This window comes from Miscanthus floridulus, chromosome 9, assembly GCF_019320115.1.
Source record: "Miscanthus floridulus cultivar M001 chromosome 9, ASM1932011v1, whole genome shotgun sequence".
Taxonomy (NCBI): Eukaryota; Viridiplantae; Streptophyta; class Magnoliopsida; order Poales; family Poaceae; genus Miscanthus; species Miscanthus floridulus.
In genome coordinates, this window is record NC_089588.1 from 72,186,123 (window position 1) to 72,198,111 (window position 11,989).

Sequence of the window (11,989 nt, forward strand, 5' to 3'; positions counted from 1 at the left end):
TTGTCCAAAAAAACCAGCATAGTCCAAGCATACTGTTACAGGAAGTTCTCACTGAACTAAAGCTTCTCTTGGCCATCATAAGTGCTTCAACAGGTGTGGAAGTGCATTGAGCTGGGTAACTGGACAGAACTGCTATGAGCAATATAAAATAATATCCTAGAATGGAAAAAATAGCAACATCGGTTGAATAAAATTAAGAGACGAGCTTAAAAAAATGAAACAACATATACAAAAAAACGAGCAGATAAATGTCTTAAGCAGAACAATGAAGGAAAAATGGTATACCATTTGTTCATGTAGTACACAGGTAGCATGTATGGAAGTACTGACTGACCTCCTAAAAGAAGTGGTAATCGCAGAGGTTAACAAAGGTTTTCCCATCGCTGCCCTATTTCATTAATTTTCTCACAATCGTTGAGGCCATGAAAAGACCCTGAAGTGACTTGAGCAAAATAATTGTCTCATCCATGTCCCATATGTAACTTTGATGACATCCATTTTGCTCGTATTAAAAGACCAGACAGCTGTAATCCAAAATTGCAGGCAACTACCTAAAATCACATGAATTTTATTTAGCATATAATGAAAACAAGGCCCCTCAGGATCATAAAGAATACTATTTTTGGCAACATATTATTGGCTGAGCATGATAGAGCTGCTAATACCTTCCTTTCCCCACTATTTGCATAGGACTGCTACATGCAGGTGCTGGTGTCTAACCACCTACCATAACCATGGTTTCTAACAACTAAAAGCAGTCTCGCACTAAGCAAGGACCAATTTGCAGTAAATACTAAGGGACAGGTAACTACATGAATATATGTAATCTATATGATCACGATGATATTAAGATGAATGACAAAAACGAAGTACAATTAATTTTAGGAGTGCCTGGTGGAAGAGACACCTTCCAACATAGCTCAGTTTCATATTGGATACAATTTACTTACATAGGGTGCTGTCATACTATAATTATCTTGGTGGATAACTTGCATGAAACTGAATAATGATGAATAACTATGTAGGCAACCTCCTTTCGTAAAAATTCCTTCCAACAACCAACCAATGCAAGATGAGTCCAAATTGTTTCTACATGCAATATTTTCTAAAAGGGCGCCCAAGTACTATAACAATGTATTTTTCTCACAAATTGCTCATAAATCAATACACTTAGCACAAAGCATGAAAAGTAATGTGGGACAAGCAAAGGTAAAATGCATAAATAATAGTAGACAAAGGAAACCTACGAAAACAACACATGCCGCAACCTACCATGAACTATATAACAGATTGAAATTAACCAAGGTGGCAAGTGGACATCGCCAACACCGAGGGATCGCCAACACCGCTGGTCATCCCAGCTATTTCCCCGAGGGGGTCCTATCAAGCTACGACGGGCCGAGAAAGAAATGTTATTTTGTAAGAAGGCCAAGTGCTGATAGCAGTATCTGACACATTGTCCATGTCTCCATCCCTAAGAGATATACTCCTAGACTGTGGAGTGTAGAAATAATTTATTCAATGCAGCTCAAAGTAGAAGTATTATCCCAAACTTTCTTCTTTGAACGACAACAACTATTTGGCAGCTCGCTTCCCAATGCCAAGATCATGGTGATAGAATCGGCAACATTCAGTAGACACACCTATGCTACTGCTGCTGGGGAAGCAGCTGCCTAAATCAGTAGAGAAGAAATGCTGATCAGACTGAACGCTTGGAATGAAAAAGATGGTAGATGCACTAAAGAGAAACTGTAGGGTCAGAAGCATATTACTGAGGGATACGTTGGCTTAGAATATAAGGAGAACTTTCTTGGTTGCCATCTAAACTTGGGAAAACTACCATAATTCCAGTCAGGAAAAGATAGTTCCTCTCAAACTGCTGAGAACTTGAGATTGCTAGGTAGCACATACTAAATTACTCAAATCGACAACAACAGATAATAATAGAAATCTGTAAAACCTATGCAATACAGCATGTCAGGGATCTTCAAAGATAATTTAAAATTCAATAGAGAAACTGATACTGAGGGTGTCAATGTACAAATGCAATGCATTTGGAATTATAAGTTCATCAAGGAAGCGAACAGGGCAGCAATGGTGTAGTACCTTGTAAGCATTATTTTTAGCCTCAAAGATAGCGCACCGAAAATAGACCAGGTAGGTAACCAAGGTTGACGTTGGAGCTCAGGCAAATCTATAGAGAGGAAGGTAGCTCCACTTATCAAGATCATATCCTGCATAGCAATAGGGAAATGAGAAGTACAGTTAGGGAAAACCGACATTGAATAGCGCAGATCCAAATTAATTTGTGATCAAGCACTCTAGAAAGCTCTTTTTCATCTCTCATGCTTTTCAAGTGAGAACACAGTGTGAAAGCATTAGTAAATCTGAGTAAAGAATGCACCATGTTTAGGCCAAGCCAAAAGTATGTCAAAAAGCTGATTCAGTAGAGACAGGCTGAGGCGGTTCCATGTGGAGCAGCTGACTTACCTGAAAACCAAGTTGGCTAAGCTTTTAAATGGAAATATACTTGTACCACAAGAATGACCGGTGCTTTTTCACAAAAGCGCAGCTTGCAAAATAGTAAGTAACACCCCAAAATTATCAAGGGAACATGAAAAGATGGAAGACCGGGAGTAACCCGGACATCCAATTATTAACTGTAAATGTGTGCTCACTAAATATTTGTCAGTTGAAACAACCAATTAGCAGGTAAAGGTGGCATGAGGATATAGACATAGAGTCTTCTTCCCAGAAAAATATATATTTTTTATAGTTTTTGATATCTGATAGAGCAGAAGGAATGGAATAAGCTATGTAGACCCACTTTAAGTTACTATAATATAGCATGGGGCATGAATTAGGAACCCTAGAGCCATCAACATGAATTTAGGAGCACAAGATGGAAGCGGCAAACAATATAGTAGTAATGATAACAAATTAATCTCCACAACATACCTTGCAATGTGCTGCTCAGCTGAGTCACAAGAAGTTTGGGGGTTAAGATGTTTACCTGCAATGCAGAGAGGAAACCTACATTATGCCAAGCAATGAGGTAACTACAGTAAAGCCAAGCAGCTAACAGAAAAGGGAATCGCCCATCAAAATGGAAACTAAAAAGCGTGAACCATGGCCTCTTTTTTTTTCTTACAGAAACATAGAATATTATCACAGTCCATGAAACATCTATTCAAATGTAATTTTGCAGTAACAATATTATTTGTTCACAGAAACAAAAGGTGTGTTGGCTTATTTATTCAAATGTAATTTTCCAAGATATCAGGGAAAAACATCTATGGAAGAGATGAATTTGGAATTAAAATAGAAGGAAACCCGAGTCTGCAAGACATGGTCAGACTGGAATCTGAGAATTTAGCTGGGATATATGGAGCTAAACTTATAATTTGGAATTAAAATAAAAGGAAACGCAATTCCGCAATACAGGGTCAGACTGGAATCTAAGAATTTACGTGGGATATATGGAACTAAACTTACATATGATCTGTAACGGACTGCTATAAGACTACCCAACCCAAAATTCCTTTCTGTACACACATCTGAACCTTCTAGAGATAACTGCACGCTGACCTGAATAGTCACCAAACTACATGCAAACTGTAAGCTATCTCAGTTAATGCACTTCCCACTGGTTTCTGTAAATATTTAAGAATCTAAACCAGTTTGATGTCTAATTAGACACCAATACGACTATGGCTTCTCACACACTGTTCTTCTAATCCCTCTTTAATACAAATTACCATAGCAGAAAAATGCTCGCAACAACATAAACACTAATAATAAAGAATGAGACAGATGGCTTGTTAATTTAGTTTATCTGCAAACACACTTCAAAGTAAAATATAGACGAGACAAATGCACTTAACTACAAGAATAGAGATATGTATATCAGGTAGGGTGATCACAAGATCAGGCACAAACCTTGAAACATTATGAAAAATTCAGGTTTCAATTTTTGAGATCCAATAGCTATTCAGAGCAAATTGAGCAAGGAAGACATTTCATCATGAGGGACGGTAGTCTGAGCCCATCATTCTCTGCAGTTAGCAATAATTTGGGACATTTTAGATTGGAACCCATGACTATGGAAAATCATGAAAGGGTTAATTCAAAATTTCCAACAAAGCCTATATATCTATTGCAAAAGATGAGGAGGGCCTCAAAATCATTAACAGATGCTGCTGCTTGTATACCTTTACCTACGCATAAGCTGTCGCTGCTGTAAGTAGGTATTCCTGCTCCTTCTTTGCAGCCTTTGTTTTGACCAACGCAGGACCAAGATTTGTGCCCCATGGGGTTCCCAGCTGCTGTTATGAAATTCATCAATTACTCTCAGCAGTTTCACATCCACTTGTAATCATGCTTGTTCCAACCTGAATGGAAAAATGGCAGGTCCATTCTAATTAATAGATATCCTCATGGCCAACCAATCAGGCTAGAAACACATACTATAGGTTTTCATTCTTCATACGAAATTGTTCGCTGCTATAGAGTACACTGGAAAATTTGGTGGCAAACAAATTGTTTACCGACTTCTTTTGGAAGCTGTCAAAATTAAACAGGAACATAATACTTGGAGCTATGTGAACCGTGGTGTGCATTTTATCAAACACGCAAGCAACTATTGTCCCATTCTTACGCTACAAACAACAAAATAGGCAGAACCATGATCTCAAAGAACCAGCCCATAGCATAGTGCTTCATTGAATCATCAAAAACATAAATGGCTCACATCTATACTGCAGATGAAATCTGAATATTTGAGAAAAAAGAGCTCGAATTGGTTAGTACCTGGAGAGATAAGGCCATTGAAGAGTCGCTGAGCATGTATGACGCAATTTGTGCGCTAAGCTGCCTTATCCAAAAAGATGAGGAGGGCCTCAAAATCATTAACAGATGCTGCTGCTTGTATACCTTTACCTACGCATAAGCTGTCGCTGCTGTAAGTAGGTATTCCTGCTCCTTCTTTGCAGCCTTTGTTTTGACCAACGCAGGACCAAGATTTGTGCCCCATGGGGTTCCCAGCTGCTGTTACGAAATTCATCAATTACTCTCAGCAGTTTCGCATCCACTTGTAATCATGCTTGTTCCAACCTGAATGGAAAAATGGTAGGTCCATTCTAATTAATAGATATCCTCATGGCCAACCAATCAGGCTAGAAACACATGCTATAGGTTTTCATTCTTCATACGAAATTGTTCGCTGCTATAGAGTACACTGAAAAAATTTGGTGGCAGATAAATTGTTTACCGACTTCTTTTGGAAGCTGTCAAAATTAAACAGGAACATAATACTTGGAGCTATGTGAACCGTGGTGTGCATTTTATCAAACACGCAAGCAACTATTGACCCATTCTTACGCTACAAACAACAAAATATGTAGAACCATGATCTCAAAGAACCAGCCCATAGCATAGTGCTTCATTGAATCATCAAAAACATAAATGGCTCACATCTATACTGCAGATGAACTCTGAATATTTGTGAAAAAGAGCTCGAATTGGTTAGTACCTGGAGAGATAAGGCCATTGAAGAGTCGCTGAGCATGTATGACACATTTTGTGCGCTAAGCTGCCTTATCCAAAAAGATGAGGAGGGCCTCAAAATCATTAACAGATGCTGCTGCTTGTATACCTTTACCTACGCATAAGCTGTCGCTGCTGTAAGTAGGTATTCCTGCTCCTTCTTTGCAGCCTTTGTTTTGACCAACGCAGGACCAAGTTTTGTGCCCCATGGGGTTCCCAGCTGCTGTTACGAAATTCATCAATTACTCTCAGCAGTTTCGCATCCACTTGTAATCATGCTTGTTCCAACCTGAATGGAAAAATGGTAGGTCCATTCTAATTAATAGATATCCTCATGGCCAACCAATCAGGCTAGAAACACATGCTATAGGTTTTCATTCTTCATACGAAATTGTTCGCTGCTATAGAGTACACTAGAAAATTTGGTGGCAGACAAATTGTTTACCGACTTCTTTTGGAAGCTGTCAAAATTAAACAGGAACATAATACTTGGAGCTATGTGAACTGTGGTGTGCATTTTATCAAACACGCAAGCAACTATTGACCCATTCTTACGCTACAAACAACAAAATATGCAGAACCATGATCTCAAAGAACCAGCCCATAGCATAGTGCTTCATTGAATCATCAAAAACATAAATGGCTCACATCTATACTGCAGATGAACTCTGAATATTTGTGAAAAAGAGCTCGAATTGGTTAGTACCTGGAGAGATAAGGCCATTGAAGAGTCGCTGAGCATGTATGACACATTTTGTGCGCTAAGCTGCCTTATCCAAAAAGATGAGGAGGGCCTCAAAATCATTAACAGATGCTGCTGCTTGTATACCTTTACCTATGCATAAGCTGTCGCTGCTGTAAGTAGGTATTCCTGCTCCTTCTTTGCAGCCTTTGTTTTGACCAACGCAGGACCAAGATTTGTGCCCCATGGGGTTCCCAGCTGCTGTTACGAAATTCATTAATTACTCTCAGCAGTTTCGCATCCACTTGTAATCATGCTCGTTCCAACCTAAATGGAAAAATGGCAGGTCCATTCTAATTAATAGATATCCTCATGGCCAACCAATCAGGCTAGAAACACATGCTATAGGTTTTCATTCTTCATACGAAATTGTTCGCTGCTATAGAGTACACTGGAAAATTTGGTGGCAGACAAATTGTTTACCGACTTCTTTTGGAAGCTGTCAAAATTAAACAGGAACATAATACTTGGAGCTATGTGAACCGTGGTGTGCATTTTATCAAACACGCAAGCAACTATTGTCCCATTCTTACGCTACAAATAACAAAATATGCAGAACCATGATCTCAAAGAACCAGCCCATAGCATAGTGCTTCATTGAATCATCAAAAACATAAATGGCTCACATCTATACTGCAGATGAACTATGAATATTTGTGAAAAAAGAGCTCAAATTGGTTAGTACCTGGAGAGATAAGGCCATTGAAGAGTCGCTGAGCATGTATGACGCAATTTGTGCGTTAAGCTGCCTTATCCAAAAAGATGAGGAGGGCCTCAAAATCATTAACAGATGCTGCTGCTTCTATACCTTTACCTACGCATAAGCTATCGCTGTTGTAAGTAGGTATTCCTGCTCCTTCTTTGTAGCCTTTGTTTTGACCAACGCAGGACCAAGATTTGTGCCCCATGGGCTTCCTAGCTGCTGTTACGAAATTCATCAATTACTCTCAGCAGTTTCGCATCCACTTGTAATCATGCTTGTTCCAACCTGAATGGAAAAATGGTAGGTTCATTCTAATTAATAGATATCCTCATGGCCAACCAATCAGGCTAGAAACACATGCTATAGGTTTTCATTCTTCATACGAAATTGTTCGCTGCTATAGAGTACACTAGAAAATTTGGTGGCAGACAAATTGTTTACCGACTTCTTTTGGAAGCTGTCAAAATTAAACAGGAACATAATACTTGGAGCTATGTGAACCGTGGTGTGCATTTTATCAAACACACAAGCAACTATTGTCCCATTCTTACGCTACAAACAACAAAATATGCAGAACCATGATCTCAAAGAACCAGCCCATAGCATAGTGCTTCATTGAATCATCAAAAACATAAATGGCTCACATCTATACTACAGATGAACTCTGAATATTTGTGAAAAAAGAGCTCAAATTGGTTAGTACCTGGAGAGATAAGGCCATTGAAGAGTCGCTGAGCATGTATGACGCAATTTGTGCGCTAAGCTGCCTTATCCAAAAAGATGAGGAGGGCCTCAAAATCATTAACAGATGCTGCTGCTTGTATACCTTTACCTACGCATAAGCTGTCGCTGCTGTAAGTAGGTATTCCTGCTCCTTCTTTGCAGCCTTTGTTTTGACCAACGCAGGACCAAGATTTGTGCCCCATGGGGTTCCCAGCTGCTGTTACGAAATTCATCAATTACTCTCTGCAGTTTTGCATCCACTTGTAATCATGCTTGTTCCAACCTGAATGGAAAAATGGCAGGTCCATTCTAATTAATAGATATCCTCATGGCCAACCAATCAGGCTAGAAACACATGCTATAGGTTTTCATTCTTCATACGAAATTGTTCGCTGCTATAGAGTACACTGGAAAATTTGGTGGCAGACAAATTATTTACCGACTTCTTTTGGAAGCTGTCAAAATTAAACAGGAACATAATACTTGGAGCTATGTGAACCGTGGTGTGTATTTTATCAAACACGCAAGCAGCTATTGTCCCATTCTTATGCTACAAACAACAAAATATGCAGAACCATGATCTCAAAGAACCAGCCCATAGCATAGTGCTTCATTGAATCATCAAAAACAGGCTCACATCTATACTACAGATGAACTCTGAATATTTGTGAAAAAAGAGCTCGAATTGGTTAGTACCTGGAGAGATAAGGCCATTGAAGAGTCGCTAAGCATGTATGATGCAATTTGTGCGCTAAGCTGCCTTATCCAAAAAGTGGAGGAGGGCCTCAAAATCATTAACAGATGCTGCTGCTTGTATACCTTTACCTATGCATAAGCTGTCGCTACTGTAAGTAGGTATTCCTGCTCCTTCTTTGTAGCCTTTGTTTTGACCAACGCAGGACCAAGATTTGTGCCCCATGGGGTTCCCAGCTGCTGTTACGAAATTCATCAATTACTCTCAGCAGTTTCGCATCCACTTGTAATCATGCTTGTTCCAACCTGAATGGAAAAATGGCAGGTCCATTCTAATTAATAGATATCCTCATGGCCAACCAATCAGGCTAGAAACACATGCTATAGGTTTTCATTCATCATACGAAATTGTTCGCTGCTATAGAGTACACTAGAAAATTTGGTGGCAGACAAATTGTTTACTGACTTCTTTTGGAAGCTGTCAAAATTAAATAGGAACATAATACTTGGAGCTATGTGAACCGTGGTGTGCATTTTATCAAACACGCAAGCAACTATTGTCCCATTCTTACGCTACAAACAACAAAATATGCAGAACCATGATCTCAAAGAACCAGCCCATAACATAGTGCTTCATTGAATCATCAAAAACATAAATGGCTCACATCTATATTGCAAATGAACTCTGAATATTTGTGAAAAAAGAGCTCGAATTGGTTAGTACCTGGAGAGATAAGGCCATTGAAGAGTCGCTGAGCATGTATGACACAATTTGTGTGCTAAGCTGCCTTATCCAAAAAGATGAGGAGGGCCTCAAAATCATTAACAGATGCTGCTGCTTGTATACCTTTACCTACGCATAAGCTGTCGCTGTTGTAAGTAGGTATTCCTGCTCCTTCTTTGCAGCCTTTGTTTTGACCAACGTAGGACCAAGATTTGTGCCCCATGGGGTTCCCAGCTGTGGTTACGAAATTCATCAATTACTCTCAGCAGTTTCGCGTCCACTTGTAATCATGCTTGTTCCAACCTGAATGGAAAAATGGCAGGTCCATTCTAATTAATAGATATCCTCATGGCCAACCAATCAGGCTAGAAACACATGCTATAGGTTTTCATTCTTCATACGAAATTGTTCGCTTGTATAGAGTACACTGGAAAATTTGGTGGCAGACAAATTGTTTACCGACTTCTTTTGGAAGCTGTCAAAATTAAACAGGAACATAATACTTGGAGCTATGTGAACCGTGGTGTGCATTTTATCAAACACGCAAGCAACTATTGTCCCATTCTTACGCTACAAACAACAAAATATGCAGAACCATGATCTCAAAGAACCAGCCCATAGCATAGTGCTTCATTGAATCATCAAAAACATAAATGGCTCACATCTATACTGCAGATGAACTCTGAATATTTGTGAAAAAAGAGCTCGAATTGGTTAGTACCTAGAGAGATAAGGCCATTGAAGAGTCGCTGAGCATGTATGACGCATTTTGTGCACTAAGCTGCCTTATCCAAAAAGATGAGGAGGGCCTCAAAATCATTAACAGATGCTACTGCTTGTATACCTTTACCTACGCATAAGCTGTCGCTGCTGTAAGTAGGTATTCCTGCTCCTTCTTTGCAGCCTTTGTTTTGACCAACGTAGGACCAAGATTTGTGCCCCATGGGCTTCCTAGCTGCTGTTACGAAATTCTTCAATTACTCTCAGCAGTTTCGCATCCACTTGTAATCATGCTTGTTCCAACCTGAATGGAAAAATGCAGGTCCATTCTAATTTATAGATATCCTCATGGCCAACCAATCAGGCTAGAAACACATGCTATAGGTTTTCATTCTTCATATGAAATTGTTTGCTGCTATAGTGTACACTGGAAAATTTGGTGGCAGACAAATTGTTTACCGACTTCTTTTAGAAGCTGTCAAAATTAAACAGGAACATAATACTTGGAGCTATGTGAACCGTGGTGTGCATTTTATCAAACACGCAAGCAACTATTGTCCCATTCTTACGCTACAAACAACAAAATATGCAGAACCATGATCTCAAAGAACCAGCCCATAGCATAGTGCTTCATTGAATCACCAAAAACATAAATGGCTCACATCTATACTGCAGATGAACTCTGAATATTTGTGAAAAAAGAGCTCGAATTGGTTAGTACCTGGAGAGATAAGGCCATTGAAGAGTCGCTGAGCATGTATGACGCAATTTGTGCGCTAAGCTGCCTTGTCCAAAAAGATGAGGAGGGCCTCAAAATCATTAACAGATGCTGCTGCTTGTATACCTTTACCTACGCATAAGCTATCACTGCTGTAAGTAGGTATTCCTGCTCCTTCTTTGCAGCCTTTGTTTTGACCAACGCAGGACCAAGATTTGTGCCCCATGGGGTTCCCAGCTGCTGTTACGAAATTCATCAATTACTCTCAGTAGTTTCGCATCCACTTGTAATCATGCTTGTTCCAACCTAAATGGAAAAATGGCAGGTCCATTCTAATTAATAGATATCCTCATGGCCAACCAATCAGGCTAGAAACACATGATATAGGTTTTCATTCTTCATATGAAATCTAGCACACATACACACACTAAACATGATGTCAGGCCTAGATGCGGTTAAATATAATAAGCTACCAATCATAGAACGGTAGAGAGTTTGATCAACCGGGTTACCTCCCTCATCTAGGTCAAGATATCCATTTGTAGGCATTGGTGTCTTGATTGGCTTACATTCATCCATCTTGAATCTCTTAAGAAGATCTTTTGTATATTTCTCTTGAGAGATAAAGATGCCTTCTTTCATTTGCTTGACTTGAAAACCAAGAAAGAATGTAAGCTCACCAATCATTGACATCTCGAACTCCTTCGACATCAATTCATCAAATTCTTTGCATGAGTCTTCATTTGATGATCCAAAGATGATATCATCAACATATACTTGACAAATGATGTGAAATCAGTGCATTGTATTGCAAATTGATCTACACAATTTGGAATTGAAACAAGGGGCTAGCCTTACCGAGAGGAGATGGGGCTAGGGCACACGGCACTTCACGGTGAAGAGAGGGCCGGTCGCACGGTGGCGCGCGGGGAGGCACGGCGGCGCTGCAAGTTGTGCTGGCACGGTGGCGCTGGCGCGGGTGAGCAGTGGCGGCAAGGGAGGCTCGGTGGCTGTGACGGGCCGGCGCAGGGTTGCGGTGGCGCGGCGAGGCAGTAGCACGGCGGCGCGTGGCTAGCGAGCAGTGGAGGCGCAGGAGGCGGCGGCGCTGGCCAGGGCAAAGGCGGCATGACTTGGCGGCGGCTCGGCGAGGCTATGGTGGCGCGACTTGGCGGCGGCTCGGGCTAGGGCACGGTGGGTGAGGGCGAACAAGGGTACGGCTTGCGGTTAAATAGTTCCCCACATGCGACAGAAAAGGAATCGGAGAAAGGAGTCCTGAAGCCGCGCGAGATCCACTGACCGGACGCTCCGGTGGTAGCGACCGGACGCTACCACCCAGCGTCCGGTCGATTCCAGAGAGGTCCAAAACCTCTGGAATCGGGACCAGACGCGTCCGGTGGTCCATGACCGGACGCAGGCAGGGTC